Raw genomic sequence first — 16,874 nt, 5'->3', positions numbered from 1 at the left:
GGATCTTTTCCTTTAATGAAAAAAAAAAAATTAACCTTTGCACATCAACTAAAAATTTCCCAAAGCCTAGAACCTGATTATGCCTAAACTCCATGAATTATTCATGCTACCCCAAGTGAATGAGATCAGATTTAATTATGATCTGAGGGGGCATTTTCTTTAGAATTAAATGGAAAATATCCTCATTTGTCTACTGAGCTGTGTTACAAACAGGTTATCATGGGCTTTTCACAGAACAGCATATGCTGAGAAACAAAAGCGGATTCACTGGATCAACGTAAGGGAAATAAATATGAAACCAGAGAACCTTTCCCATATCCACATCAAGCCTGTTTCCATTAAGCCCAGGCGAGAATGATACCAGTACCAACACATGCAAAACCTCATAAATTAGCTGCACCCAATTATTAGGAAGGCAGCCTTAGGTCATAAAAACGATTTTGTGAAATTGATCTTAAATGAAAAATGTGTAATTACACTTAAAGCAGTTACAGGCTGCTAGTCAGTGAAAAATTTATATTTCCTGTGGAGTTGTACCACATTCTGTGCATATAAAATTAGCTGGACTGGTAGAATTTATATTACAGTCAGAAGTAGTTCAAGAGACAGAAGCACTTTTCAATATGATCTCACAATCTGGCTAGCTATGCACCCAATGTTCATGTTTTAATTTTATTGCCTTTGGCCAAAAGCCACGTGTTCAGAATTCTACATAAGAGCTTCACAATACTTTTTAAAGCCTTGAATGTGTGTGTGTTTTCTGTAAGAGCTGTAAGACTTCATTTTGAGTAAAAGCAAAAATAACCTAGAGGGAAAGGATGCATATGGATGAAAACGCATGGTATTCATCCTTGATTCATCCCTTACTTCATCATCCACATCCCATTCATCATCAACTTCTGTGGGTTCCATCGCCAAATTTTTACCACAAAACCATACACTCCTTTCCATCTCAATGCCAACAGCCTGACCCGAGCCACCATGGTACCAACATTTGGGGGCGGGGGGAAGGGAGACTTAAATTATTTTTATTATGATGGTGTTTAAATATGTACAAGCATGAAACTATACACAAATTCTTTATGCTTATTTATAGTCCTTCTAAAATTATAAACCAAAATGCACTTCCAAATTAAATAAACCTGCTCAACTAATAAAGTTCAAAACAACATTCTTTGTCACAATTTGCTACTTGCAACATGAATATGCTATTGACTACTTTGATGCACTTTGTGTTTTTTTTTATTGAATGTATTGGGGTGACATTGGTTAATAAAACCATACATGTTTCAGGTGTACAACTCAATAACACATCATCTATATACTGTGCCATGCATGCACCACTCAAAGTCAGGTCTTTCTGCCCTCATTTATCCCTGCTTTGCCCTCTTCAACCTCCTCCCACCCCCCTTTCCCTCTGGCAATCACCATACTGTTGTCTGTGCCTATAGATGATGTTTGTTTATTTGTTTATTTTTTACTTAATCCCTTCTTGACTGGCCATTTTCCAATCCATTTTCCCCGAAATAGACTGAGAGATCCTTGTAATCAGATCATATCCCTGCTCTACCTCAGACTTTTCAAAGGCTTTCCATTGCCCTTAAAATAAAACCCAAACTGCTCTGTGGCCTTCTGGGCCTTGCTTGATCTGGCCTCTGGCCCCCTGCTCAATTTCGTCTCTTTCCAGTGTTGCCCTCCCTCACGTGGACCATCACACTGGGCTTTCCATTCCTAAAGCTATTCTACCTCCAGGGCTCTGTGCTATTTCTTTCTTTTGAAATGCTCTTCACCTGACTCATGACAGCTCAGTAACCCCCTTATTTTCTGTAGAATAATCATATTATTAATTTGTTTACTATTGTGGTCTAGTTTAGCCTTCACTGAATATGAAAGTATTAAGTGAAATAACATATTTAAGAAATTGTAAATTCATGAAACACTTGCATAAATAAGCAAATAGCTTAAGGGAAGTTCAGAATTTAGCTTACAATTATCTGTCAAAATAGAACTAGCCCCATTCGGGGCTTTAATTTCTACTTTTCAATTGCACTACAAATTACAATGTGTTAGCAATTTTTTTGTTTACCTGCTTAAAGACACTACTAAAGAAGAAATTTATGCTACTAAAATGCACATGCACTTTTGGGGTTCATCTTGTTTGGGATTCTCTGTGCTTCCAGAACTTGTGTGCTTTTTTCCTTCACCAAGTTGGGGAAGTTTTCAGTAATTATTTTTTCAAATAGGTTCTCAATCTCTTGCTCACTCTTTTCTCATTTGGGACCGCTATGATGTTGATGTTGTTATGCTTGATGTTGTCCCAGCCATCCTTTAAACTACCCTCATTTTTTAAAATTCTTTTTTCTGCCAAAACCGGTTTGGCTCAGTGGATAGAACCTGCGGACTGAAGGGTCCCAAGTTCGATTCCGGTCAAGGGCATGTACCTTGGTTGTTTCAAATAGATTCTCAATCTCTTGTTCACTCTTTTCTCATTTGACACCCCTATGATGTTAATGTTGTTATGCTTGATGTTGTCCCAGCCATCCCTTAAACTACCCTCATTTTTTTTTAAATTCTTTTTTCTTTTTGCTTCTGTGATTGGGTGTTTTCTGCTACCTTGTCTTCCAAATAGCAGATTCGATCCTCTGCTTCATCTAATTTACTGTTGATTCCTTCAAGTGTATTCTTCATGTATAGTATTGTTCATTTCTGACTAGTTCTTTTATGGTTCCTATGTCCTTTTTTAAGCTGTTGAAATTCACACTAAGTTCCTTGAGCATCCTTATAACCATTTTTTTGAACTCTGTATCTGGTAGATTGCTTGCCTACATTTCATTGAATTCTTTTTCTGGAGATTTCTCCTGTTCTTTTATTTGGGGCTTGTTTCTTTGTCTCTCCATTTTGGCTGCCTCTCTGAGTTTGTTTCTGTGTTTCCCAGTCTTGGTTGGGTGGCCTTATATAGAAGGTGACTAGTAGGGCCTAGTGACACAGTCTCTCTGATCACCTAAGCCAGGTTTTCAGGAGTATCTATTGTGTAGGTTATGTTTTCCCTCCTGCTGTAGCTGAGCCTTGATTGCTATCAGCACATCCATAAGTGGGGCTGACCCTCAGACTGACTGGCGTAAGGATTGGCCATAACCGCAATGTACAAGCTGCTGTGCAGGAGCTAACCCCATGAGGCAGACTTGCCCCAGCAGGGCCAGGTGCCTGTTGAGACCTCTCTTGGGTGTACCACTGTGGAGTTAATTGGGTCATGCTCTGTTGTGGTCTGAAGCCAGCTACAGGGTGTGTTGTTTCTGGGGCTTCTTAGGAGGGACTCTGGTGCCAGTCAATGTCAGAAATTGCCTATGATTGGTCTTGGATTACTGGTTAGGAGCTACAAAACAATCCATAGTTGGTAGCTGCCTGTGCCGGCCCTGGGTACATATGGGAGAGGCCAAGTCGTGTACTGAAGTCGGTTACCACCAGTACCAGGCCTGGGGCAGGTCAACAAAAGGCCCAGTGCACCCCAAGACCCACCACTGCCAGCCTGCTGCCCATTTAGATCAGCCACTGAAAGACCCCCAGCAGTACACGAATTGTGTAAAGAAGGTTCTCAGGGAGTCACCAGGTAAGGGCAAGCAGTATTCTCCAGGCTATTACAGATTCAAACTTAGCTCCAGTACTGGTTCTGGGTCTGAGGCCACTCAGCAAATGTCTCAAGGTAACTGAGGCCAGCCACCATCTGCCTGGGGGCCTGCAGAGCTTTTGGGTGGAGCAGGGTCTCAGGGAGTTGTCAGGGTAGAGCTAGTAGAGTTCATCATGCCAATGCAGATTAAGATTTGGCCACGTGGAGGGAGGGCACAGCTGGAAAATAGCACTCGCCCTAAAGCCACACAACTCAGTCTCTCCCTGTGTATCTGCCACCTCTCAAGCTTGTCCAGAATTCCTCAAGAGTTTTTCCAGAAAGACTGCAATGCAAGCACAGGCTGGCCATGGGCAGAACCTAGAGCCTGTGCACTACCTGGGTAGGACAGGGCTTCTAGGAGCCATCAGGGTGGAGCTAGGCAGCTCCCCAGGATAATGCTGGGGGGGTTGGGGGGGGTATTGCTTGACCCAGGAAACACCACATGTATGGGTGGTACAGGAGACTCAACACAGGGACTTTGGTGGCTGTTCCTTCAACCCTCTCCCTGAAGCCACACAACTCAGTCTCTCCCTGTATGACTCTGGCACCTTCCAAGGTACTGTCCCTCTGCTAGAGCCCAAGGTGAGTGCCTCTACAAGCGGGATTTTGTGTACTGTCGTTTTAAGGACACCCGGGTTTCCAGTAGCCTTTCATCTCACCCAGGCAGATGAAATCCTTGTTGACTTTCACAGCCAGATGTTATGTGGCCTCCTCTTCCTGGCACTGGCACTCTGGGCTGGGGAGGCCAGTATGGGACGACTTGCTTCTCACAGGGGACTCTGCAGCTCAGATAGCCCTCTGGATTCTCAACCGCCACACATGGGTGTGGATGGGGCCAGCAGTTTCGCATCTTCACCTCTCCTACCAATCTTGATGTGGCTTTTTCCATTTATCCTTAATCATAAGACTTCTACTCAGCTAGTCTTCAGTTGGTTATCCAGTTTGACTGTTCAGTAATTTAGCTGTAATTTTGATGTGGTCATGAAAGGAGGTAAGTGTAGCTTTCACCTGCTCTCCCATCTTGGTCTCTCCCCTCAGGTTCCCAAACTTTTCAACATACCACACTCTACACAAAACATTTAATGACCAAAGTTCCAGAACACTCAAGTATTCTGCTGCTTTCCAAAATGACTATAAACTTGAGAAACAAATGGTACACCACCAAGTAAAGATGTCTGCTTCATGCAGACCAGAATAAGATTATGTCCTCGCCAGCAAATTAATTTGCAGTTTTTTCCTTCCTTCTGGCAGTTGTTCTTCCTTCACGCTACCCAATTCTTAATATAGGCACTTCTTCCTGCCACCCTCGTAGTTTAGCTCTTCACAGCCTGCTTACTTGGGTCCTTGTCTAATTTCTTTGGCACACTGAAAATTCTTGGTGAAGTTGCTGCTCTCCAAACCTACTGTGCAACTTGTCAGCAGGACCAAGTGCTTTATGTATGTTCAGTACATGCAAGTATTCAATACAAGTTGTGTTTTTCCTTAATTGTGCTGGATCATATGCTTTCCACTCCCAAATAAGGTTAAACTTTGGATACATTCAGCATTCTGTGAATTGCAATTCCTTGTTACCAGGTACTTTCACTTCCTATCCTATCCAATATCATATTTACTATGTATGCTCTTACATCTGGGTAATACATATATCTACATGCCAGTGTGTCTACAGAATCATTTGATCTGCCTTGAGGCTATGCAAGGTCACAATGTGCCTTCTGAATTATTCAAAATTAAAGCAAATTCAGTATTGCGTAACTTACTGTCTAATTAATAAAACAAACAGAAAACCCAAATGGTTAATTTGAGCTTTTTCCATTAGATATATTGGGTATATGTGGGTATACTGAAACATTAAATTATAGAACTAAATATAAAAAATTAAGTATAACTTTAGAATTGAGTATATTCTGATCAATTTCACTAAATTTATCTCATATAATACATACTAACCCAATGTTGGAATAAACAGAACATTTCTCTCTCAACTATACCCAATAGTAATGCATGGTACTAGTCAGTTAAACAAAAAGTATCATGCAAGTAGATGCACAGTAAATATTTACTGAAAGATCGTTACAGCTATCCTATAATGTCCTGTGGATTATATTATCTGGATCATAAACTATCTTTCAAGTGCACCTCTCATCTACCCTTTTTAACTGTATCTTCTGGAGATAAGGAACCACTGCCTCCTACTTCCTGATATCGCTCTCAACCACCTCTGCCCTCTTTACCTTCAACATTGTCTTGAATACAGTGTCCTCATTCCAGGCAAGTGGAGGCCCAAGGGACTGAGGTTTGGGCCAGGTGAGGGAAGCTGGGAGCCTGGCCAAGGGAGGTCTATCACTTACCAGTGGACAGAGACAACAGTATGGTGGTAACCAGGGGAGAAGGGACTTGGGGGAGAATATATGGTGAATGGGTGGTGAACATACAACACAATATACAGATGCTATATTATAGAATTGTACACCTGAAACTTATATAGTGTTATTAACCAATGTCACCCCAATAAATTTAATAAAAAGTACAAACTGGCAGTTATAAAATAAGTCATGAGAATATAACATACAGCACAGGAAATATAGTCAATACTATCCTAATAACTATATATGGTGACTAGTCTTATTATGGTGATTACTGTATAAGGTATATAGATGTCTAATTACTATGTTGTACACCTGAAGCCAATATAATATTGTATATCAACTATAATTTAAAAATAAATTTTAAAAAAGAGGGAGGGAGGGCAAAACTTGAGATACATTTTTGCTTATATATATTTAGTGACTAAGAATAATGAATGAATCATACACTAGCATAGTTTGGTTGGTGAAAAAATGAACATGATCATAGTTCCTTTGCCAGGTTTTTCTGAGCTAAGTAGAAAGTGAAAATCTCAGACATCATTTGCATATGAGTCTCCTGATGGACATCCTGGGTAGAATCAAGTGTAAGAACATGATTGAAAGTGATATGGCCCTTTGGGCAATTCCTTTTAAGGGAATATCCTCTGCCTGGTGGGAACAGGAGTCAGCACTAGCAATGCTGTACCAACTATTCAAATTAGGGCCTTCTAATAAGGACCCTCAGGTTTATGAGCTTAGAATGGTTCTCCAGATGCCAAGCATTGCCACTGGCAACCTTGTACACTATCCTATACTGGCACCTTCAACAGAGCTCATAGTTATTTCATACACAACAGCAGGGATTCAGGATTCCCAGCCCTTGGTTTAACCACATTATTCTCCATAATAAACTTGGGCATTTCTTCAGCTTCTAAATCATTTCCTCTAAGCCAGAGGGAGAAAAGTTATTGAGAAGGGAGATGTACCTGACATTTCTTTTATACAGGATATAGTGATGCTGGCTTATTGCTCAAGTCATTAATTCCCCATCTTTTTCCAATGAGACTTTCATTTCATTAAAGGTAATAATAGTTGACAACCCCTTATGCCCTGAGTTGTTATTGCTCTATTTTTTTCATGGCATGTAAAAATAAAATATACACACTGCCATAGATGATCAACTCAAAACAAGCTGCTCAAGAATTTTATTATCCAATGGAATATTCTGTAGGGAGCTGTATCTCCCTTCTTGGGCAGTCTGATACGCTTCAAGCGTCCAGAAGAGGAGAATTAGCAGCCTGTTGTTCCAAAGTTCATCTCCGTTACTATTGTTTGAAATAGAGTGCTGGTGCAATTGGACTCGTAAAGTTCCTCCAAGTCAGAGGGGAGAAAACATCTTTTCTCTGAGACCCTGCTGGATTCTGTTAGATAGACCAGTCAACTGAGGACCTCACACTAACAAAGAATAAATAATTTTTTTAGGGTAGTGCGACCAGGAGGGGAGAAACTACTTACTGTTAGATATTGGTGGTGGCTGCAATTTCAGAATAGTTATTTATGTTGATAGCTTTTCAAAGCCACCCTATTTGTACAATATGCAAAGAAAAGCTATCACCATAAATAATTACTCTGAAATTGGAGCCGCCACCAATATCTAAAATTTCCCAAGGTTCATACCAGATAAAAAGAATAATATAGATATGCCCTCTTACATTTCTTACTAAAAGCAAGTTATTCATTTTCACCTTGATCAACAGGATAATCACATGTGTAAATCTCCCATTCTGACCCCAAAATTGTCTTTAAATAAATCTCATGCAATTTTTATGTCTAACAAGCCATTATATTTTTATTACTAAAGCAGTAATAGCAGTTTATTAGGTTTTTTAAATGCCCTATTGATCATTGAAGGTCTTTCTCCTTCCTCAAGTAGCTCTTAAATGACAGAAGTCATTGTCCATCACGATTACGAGGTATTAGTCACAGGACATAAATATCTCCTATTTCTTGCAGTGGGCCATTAGAGGATTATAATAGAACAAATGAATAAACTGCCTTCTGAACCAGTTAAAAGCATCTCCTTTAGGTTTCTAAATATTCTGGATAGTCAAAGGGTTGTCAAAACCAGTGTTATCTGCATTCTTTGCAAGCAGGAACAATAAAGCTTAGTTCTGATCTTGCATTGCCAAACACATCGCACCACTAATATTGAATGGGCAAAAAGTCCTCCTGCTGAGGTTTCCCCCTCTGTCTGAATCACCCTTAAAATATGTATGGTTACTCTTTTATCCTAAAGCTGCCCTCTCATCCATTTCCCCTAGAGTAAAATCTCCATTCTAAAGGACTCCTCAGTAATTTTGAGTTTGTGATACAAATTATCTTAGGAGTCTTTGCAGATAAAGAACTAAAGACTATGAGAATGAAAGTTCAAATTGGCTGCAGTGATCAATAAATAATCTCACATGGAGTTGTTCTAAAGGAAATCATTAAAAAAAACACAGGTATTTTATTCCTTTGGCTCAGCAATCTTGACATCAATGAAGTCCTTTGGAACCTGGTGGAGGTTGCCATTCTTTATTTTTGTCTATTTTCTGCCCAGCATAAGCCTTTCTGCACACCAATCATTATGACCTAAAGATGATAAAAATATCCTTTTCCTTTTCTCAAATTTCCCAACAATTTATTCATCCAAATCCTATCACATCAGACTTTGTTTTATATAGTCTTTGTGTATGCATATCTTTCTCCTACAAAGTAATTTAAAGCTATCTATCTTCCTTTACAAACTCCATAGCCCTTGTACAAAGTAGGTCCTTTAAAATGTTGAGAAGACCAATTGATTTTTAAAAAAGAGATTAAAAGGCACATTAACTCATTGCAATATACAGGATTTAATTTGATCCTAATTCAAACAAATATGTTTAAAAAAATTATGAGAAAATGAGAGAAAGTTGAATGTTGATTGGATATTTGATAATATTAAGAAATTGTTAAGTGTGTGCATGCTCAGGAAAGGAGTGATAGGCTCTAATCTCCCATCTCCAGCTGATATCTATGCAACAGGAAGTGAAGGCTAATGCAGAGTTGTCATTGCATGGATGAGTGTTGAAAGCATGCCCCAATATCCTCACAGAGCCAATGAGAAAAGAGTAGGAGGCTTATTGGTTATATGTGGTTTAAAAAAAAAATCTCTGTTCAATCATTAGCTGACCACTAAGCTAACCAAGCAGAATTCAGTGGCCACACACAACAAAAAAATACAGACTACAAAATTACTTCAGAAAACTAACTAAAGAAACAATTACAAAAAGCAGCAACAAAAACTTGGGAGGAGAGGGAAGAATTTAATTTCCAGAGCCACATTTTTTTATTCTACTCTACTACCTAAACTTTTGTTTTTTCTTTTCGATACTATGAATACTTCACTTCTAACATCAAATGTGTTTTTGTTTTTCCCATATCAACCAATTCTCTGGCCAACAGCAGGTGTCCTACAACTCAGTTCAATTCTGATACTATCCACCTGGAGCTCAAGGGAGGTCCCACAGGACTGCCCCCACTTCAGACCCAATGGAGGCCTGTCATCAATCGAGGGTTCCCACGACCCCCCTCCTCAGGTTCAATAATTTGCTAGAATAACTCACAGAACTCAGGAAAGCACTTTACTCCCTATTAGTTATTTATTGTAATGGATATAACTCAGGAAGGCCAAATGGAAGAGCTGCATAGGGCAACACACATGGGAAGGTACAGAACTTCCATACCTTCTTTAGGTGTACCACTCTCCCAGCACCTCAAGGTGTTCACCGATCTGGAAGCTCTTCAAAGGTTGAAAATATTAACCAATACAATTAAAGAGAAGAAATCACTGAGGTTTAAGAATGGACAGGAAGATGGAAAACATATCTTTATAGATGGCATAATTATATATTTGGGGAAACAATGATAATAAATCAATGAAACTCAATGGGGGAAAGTTACTAAAAATAGAAAGACATTAGTGAAGTGGTAGGTTATAATATTGTATAAAATCAACAGCTTTCATATTTACAAACCAAAACCAGTTAGAGGATATACATGGAAACCATAAAATATTTCTGAGATACACAGAAGTAGATTTTAAACATCAGGAAAGACAAACAAACCATGTCCTTACATAGAAAGACACATCATACAGATGTCCATTCTCTATAAATTAACGTAGCACAGCCCCAATAAAAATACTGTCTTTTACTGGATATAGAAGAATTATTTAAAGTTTACCTGAAAGAACAAACCAGGGAAAACAGCCTCCAAAAAACTGTCAAAGAAAAACACAATAAGGAAGAGTTGGTCAATTACGTTTATAATTAAAAGTTTGGTAGAGGTGAATAAGTAGAAGACAGACCAACAGAAAAGACAGGAGCATATAGAAATGTAGTATCAATTAATAATAGTATCTCAAACAGTAGGGAAAAGGTAGATTTTTCTAACAGATGTTAGGATAACTGGATAATCACATAGAAAGGTGGATTTTTCTAACAAATGTTGTTAGGATAACTGGATAATCACATAAAAATCATTAAAATTGGATCCATTCCTCCCACTAACAGGAGAAGATGTTCATCTTGCACATTAGAGAAATGCAAAGTGAAACTGTACTGACATATATTTCTCACCTATGAGACTGGCAAATAGCCCTGAGTTTGACAGCGTTCTCTACTGGCACTCTCATACATGACTGATACACATCATTTGCCTATGGAAGGGAAATTGGCAATATCTAGCAAACTTGCATACGAATTTACCTTTTGACCCAACAACCCCACTTCTAGGAATCTCCCAATGCTATGCTGGTGAAAACGCAAACAGCACAAAGTTATTTATTGCAGCACCATTTGCAATAACACAAAAGTAGAAGTAATACAAATGTCCATTAATCCGGAAAAGGTGGGATAAACTGTAGTGTAGGAGCCCAGATGCTGTGAAATGAGGGCTGTCTCTATACATTATGGAACTACATATTTATACAGTGAAAAAAGCAAGATGGTGAAGACTGTATATACTACTCTTCTGCTTATCTAAGGACGGGTTTTAAAACTACATGCTTATGTTTAAAATAAATTTTAAAATAAACTATTAAAAAGCTTCCTGTGAGAGAAGGGGCAAATAGGATGAATAGGAGGTAGAAGTCAGATTTCTGTGAATATTATGTTTTTCCCTCTACATTTAACTTTGAACTATATAAATATTTCTCATAATTATAAAGCAAAACTACTTTAAAAGTTCCTAAAAGACAAAATGAAACACATAATCCTATACACTCAAGTGACTTTAAAACACAGCAATGTGACTAGGCATCCCTAGTGAGATATACCTACATAATAAAAAGAATGGGGGTGTACAATCTGTTTTCACTAGTATTATTGCTGTAGTGTAGAAACTGTGTGTGAATCTTGTATAAAACAAATGGGCACTTGTGCCAGGACGACGTGACTCAGTGGTTGAGCATTGATCTATGAACCAGGAGGTCACAGTTCGATTCCCAGTCAGGGCATAAGCCCGGGGTGTGGGCTCGATCCCCAGTGTGGGGAGTGCAAGAGGCAGCTGATCAATGATTCTCTCTCATCATTGATGTTTCTCTCTCTCTCTCTCCTTCTCCCTTCCTCTCTGAAATAAAAAATAAACAAACCAATTGGCACCTGTTAGTGTCGCTGAGAAGTAGAATTTTCAGCGTATAGGAAAGAAAATACACCCTGATTGGTGTGGCTCAGTGGACAGAGCCTCGGCCCTTGTATCCAAGGATCTTGGGTACAATTTCCCCAGCCCTAGCCCTGGCCCTGGCCCTGGTCAGGCGTGCTTGGTAGGCAACCAATCAAAGTGTCTCTCACATCAATGTTTCTCTCTCTCTCTCTCTCCCTCTCTCTCTCTCTCCTCTCTCTCTCTGTCTTCCTCCCTCCTTCTCCCTTTCTCCCTCTCCCTCCTTTTTACTCTCTCTGAAAATCAATGAAAAAAAAATATCGTCAGGTGAGGATTAACAACAACAAAAAGTAGTCCTTGACTTCCAGAGATACACACTAAAATATCTACCGATGACATGTCTGGAATCTGCTTCAAAATGGCTATGAGACAGAGAAAATGGTGGGTGAAGGAAATAGTTGGGTGACGGATACATGAAAGTTCATTATACAATTCTCTATTTTTTCCATAATAAAAAGATAAAAAGAATAATTAAGTATGCATTTCTATCAATATACATAAACAAATACCACACTATGACATTTAAAAGTGGGCTTAATAAAACCAAATAAGTACAAGAAGGTAAAAACCATAAGAATTTAAATGTGTTATTGTTTAAAACCAAGTAAATATTTTTTTAAGTATGAAAACCAAAATCTAGACTATACCACTACTAACTAATGCATCTATTTATGGAACTACTCTGGCTTAGAATTGTTATCTTTGACACACATTATTTGATCCAATATTCTGTAATATAACCTCACAAGTATTATACCTTTTTAATTGTGTGATTCACATCACAGTCATATTTAGTCACCAGATGGACTTTCTTCTTTACCTATTCCATCATGTTAAAAAAAAGAATGCGAATTAGCACCTTTTAATGACTCATGATAGACTTTTATCATACACACAGGAGAGCAGTGAAGAGAAGGTTATGCTAACCACTGGATGGTAAAAGAGACAAACAGATGCTATTCACAAGTCTCAGTGTGCCAGTGACAATTACCACCTGTTCCGCTTCACTATTAGTGCTATGCATGAAAAAGAAGCCAAGAGAGAAAAATCATGCAGACGCTAATCTTTACTGCAACAATGGTATTTTTAATGCCTTCATTAAAAATAGTTATAATACAGTTATAATAGTTGTGCAACAGATATGCAATTGTATGACTATCCTGGGCTGAGACCAGATGACTAGCTCAGGTTCACAAAGATATCATCTTTTCTATACAAATAGGAGGGAGGGATTGTTTGCTTTATGCAGATTTCTAAGGGGGGAAAAAATTCAACCCAGAACTGCCTCATTATTTCTCATTCTTACCAATTCAGAATTTGTGATATCTCACGGCTTGGGCTTGGATACAGATATCATTAACAGGATTAAGAAAAGGCTTCATCAGACTACAGAATTATAGAGGTGTTTTGGCTAAGACAAAAAATACTCCTCAAACTTCTATGCAGATTTTTAAAAAACTGAGGTATTAAGAGAATATTCCAACATATAGGTTAACATTAATACTGGGTGGATAATGATTGTCACTCCATCTACCTTCCTCCTTTTTTTCCCTCTGAGTTTTAAAATATTTTTCTTTTAAAATGAAAAGCTTAAAGCTATTATTGGCCCTAGCCCAGTGATGGCGAACCTATGACACGCGTGTCAGAGGTGACACGCAAACTCATTTTTTTGGTTGATTTTTCTTTGTTAAATGGCATTTAAATATATAAAATAAATATCAAAAATATGTCTTTGTTTTACTATGGTTGCAAATATCAAAAAATTTCAATATGTGACACGGCACCAGAGTTAAGTTAGGGTTTTTCAAAATGCTGACACACCGAGCTCAAAAGGTTCGCCATCACTGCCCTAGCCAGTTTTTCTCAGTGGATAGAGCATTGGCCTACAGACTGAAGGGTCCCAGGTTAGATTCCGGTCCAAGGGCACATGCCCTGGTTGTGGGCTCAATCCCCATTAGGGGGCATGCAGGAGGCAGCCAATCTAAGATTCTCTCTCATCATTGATGTTTCTATCTCTCTCTCTCCCTCTCCCTTCCTCTCTAAAATAAATAAAAATATTTTTTTAAATGTGCTATTGTTACGGTTATATGAAAAAATTTTACAGATTTTCATTAGCATAGGGGCAGGTTAATACCTTTTATTTAAAATATAAATGTTTTATTCACTAAAGCAACTGCAGAAGGTATGTACTTAACATCTGTGCCCAAAGCATGTATTTTCATTAAAAAATATAATTCATACTGGCCTCCCCTCAGCATAAATTACTGGCATGATGTTGCAAATATGGCCATATATATTTCTACCAATATGTGACAAAAATACTGAGCATAACCAATTCCCTGTCTCATTAAAACCACAGGTTTTGATTGACTCCAACAACAACAAAAAACAGTTTACTTATGGCAAGGTATTGTGTTTTGATAACCACGTGTCATTTAATAACAATAATAAATACAGATGAGGATAAACAGACTAATTTACCTCAAACAGAGAAACATGGAAAGAGAGTACAACAAGAAATCTCAACAGTTGCACACAGGAATATTCAATTCCTCTTACATGTTTTGTTAAAACAATGAAAAAGGATACAGATGGGGGGAAAGCATGTTTATAAAACTATCATGATTTTAAAAGCATAATACTTTTAAAATAATTTTTAAAAAGTAATCATTTCTAAAATATATTTTTATTGATTTCAGAGAGGAAGGGAAAGGAAGCGATAGAAACATCAGTGATGACAGAGAATCATCGATTGGCTGCCTCCAGCACACTCCACACCAGGAATCAAGCCTGCAACCTGGAAATGTGCCCTGACCAGAAATCAAACCGTGACCTCCTGGTTCATAGGTTGATACTCAACCTCTGAGTCACGCTGGCCAGGCCAAAAATTAATCATCCTATATAATAAAACCCTAATATGCTAAGTGTCCGACCGTTCAACCAGTCGCTATGACGCGCACTTACCACCAGGGGGCAGACGCTCTGACCAGTAGGTTAGTTTGCTGCTGGGGTCCGGCCAATCGAGTTGGGGGAGACAGGCCAGACACGCCCTGGAGCCCTCTCAGGGTCCCTCCCTGGCCCCAATCGGCCCCAATAGAAACTAGGCGAGATGGGCCGGACACACCCTGGACGAATCCATGCACCAGGCCAGTTTCAGCCCGATCCCCACAGGCCAGGCCAAGGGAACCCACCAGTGCATGAATCCATGCACCAGGCCTCTAGTTTTTAAAACAATGCTTGCAAAACTCTAAGCCCTCCAACATAAACCATATTTACCTTAAGTAATAAAACACAGCCTTATCGTAGCAAGATTGTGCAGGTGTAAACTGAGAAAGCCAACATTAGCTCATAGAATGTAGCACTCCTTTCCTGATGCAGGTATACCGCTCTCAGCTACCTTTCAGATAACTACCCCAGGTCACAGAGTCATGAGTAATGAGATCTCTTGGTTTGGGCTCTCACATATACATTAGTCTTGATACCTGTTATGTAACTGGCTACTTGGGATAAGAAAGCGAGGAAGAGGCAAGTGCTCTGGTACAGGAAATTTCAGGGGAATTCATAGTACCTTAGGTACCATTAAGGTATTCCCAGTATCACAGGAAAAGCTTAGAGATCCCTTTGGCTTAAGAGAGACTCATTAAATTGAGCATATGAATGAAGCAAGTGAGCTCAGCTTCCACTTGCTTTATATAGATGATGAACTTGTGAAATTAGAAGACAGTGCATAGTCTTACTGGTCATTCCTTCACATTGTTAGATCTAAAACAATGAACATGAAACTGAAAATGGCCACATTACTAGCAACTTTACTAGCCCTGTAACCATTTTCACCATTTAAAGTCTTTCCAAAATAGAGTAGGCATCTGCTGGCAATAATTGTACTGAATCGTTAGTTCCTGTTCAAACATATATTTCTATGATTGATTAAGAAATATAGTCCTAGCCGGGTCCAGGTTCAATTCCGGTCAACGGCTTGTACCTTGGTTGCAGGCTCAATCCCCGGTCCTGGTTGGGGCATATGCAAAGGGCATAACCAATCCATGTGTCTCTTCCACATCAATGTTTCTCTCTCTCTCTGTCCCTCTCTCTCCCCTCCACTCTCTAAAAAAGAAAAAAAAATCAATGGAAAAATATCCTCAGATGAGGATTAACTAAAAAACAAAACAAAACAAAACTCATGTTGCCCTGGCCAGTTTTGCTCAGTGGTTAGAGTGTTGGCCCACAGACCAAAGGGTCTAGGTTCAATTCCCAGTCAAGGGCATGTACCAGGGTTGCAAGCCTGATCCCTGCCTGGGTCGGGGCGTGTGCAGGAGGCAACCAATCAATGTGTCTCTCTCACACGGATGTTTCTATCTCTCTCTCTCCTGCCCCTCCCCCACTTCCACTCTGTCTAAAAATCAATGGGGGGAATTATCCTCAGGTGATGATTAACCAAAAAAATATTCATATGTCTTCAAACTGTACCTGACACGATACTTAAAGATCCATACACATCGCAATTTTCACACAGGTTACAGATGGACTTAGGTGTAAAGAATAGACTTAGAGATATCAACTGGTTATCTATATATATATATAAAAGCCTAAGTGACCTTTATGACTGGTCAACTAAATGACCGGTCGCTATGATGTGCACTGACCACCAGGGGGAAGACACTCAACACAGGAGCTGCTCCCTGGTGGTCAGTGTGCTCCCACAGCCAACCTCCCGTGGTCTCTACCCCCGGCCAGCAGGCCCTGATCGGCCCCAATTTGGGCCTGCCGGCCAACCTCCCGGCCCCAATCAGCCCAATCGGGACTGGGTGAGACAGGCCCTGATTGGCCCCAATCACCAGCCAGGCCGAGGGACCCCACCCATGCACGAATTTGTGCACCAGGCCTCTAGTACATATATAAAAGCCTACACAACTGTTCAACCATTAGTTATGACGAGCACTGACCACCAGGGGGCAAATGCTCAATGCACAGGCATGGAAACATAGAACAGACTGATGAATCTCAGAGGGAAGAGGGGAGGGGGGAGGATGGGAAGAGATTAACCAAAGATTTTATATGCATACTAGAGGCCCGGTGAACAGATTTGTTCACCAGTGGGGTCCCTCAGCTCAGGCCGAAACTGG

General features: G+C 39.6%; 1 long non-coding RNA gene across 2 annotated transcripts in view; it reads right to left on the bottom strand.

The window, feature by feature from the left end:
* Window positions 1-15,768, bottom strand: part of LOC106724487 — a 21,340-nt gene extending 5,572 nt beyond the window's left edge. The window contains exons 1-3 of one of the 2 annotated variants that reach the window (XR_001360296.1): window positions 15,734-15,768; window positions 12,509-12,571; window positions 10,276-10,312 (exon numbers count right to left, since the gene is read on the bottom strand). This is a non-coding gene — a long non-coding RNA (uncharacterized LOC106724487). Of the gene's footprint in view, window positions 1-10,275; window positions 10,313-10,799; window positions 11,551-12,508; window positions 12,572-15,733 lie in introns of those variants that run through there. The other variant, XR_001360297.1, reaches the window with a different exon arrangement.
* Between the last annotated feature and the right edge of the window lie 1,106 nt (window positions 15,769-16,874).

This window comes from Myotis brandtii, unplaced genomic scaffold (assembly GCF_000412655.1).
Source record: "Myotis brandtii unplaced genomic scaffold, ASM41265v1 scaffold84, whole genome shotgun sequence".
NCBI lineage: Eukaryota > Metazoa > Chordata > Mammalia > Chiroptera > Vespertilionidae > Myotis > Myotis brandtii.
The sequence above is the reverse complement of the archived record's forward strand: the minus strand, read 5'-3'. Positions and strand labels throughout refer to the sequence as shown.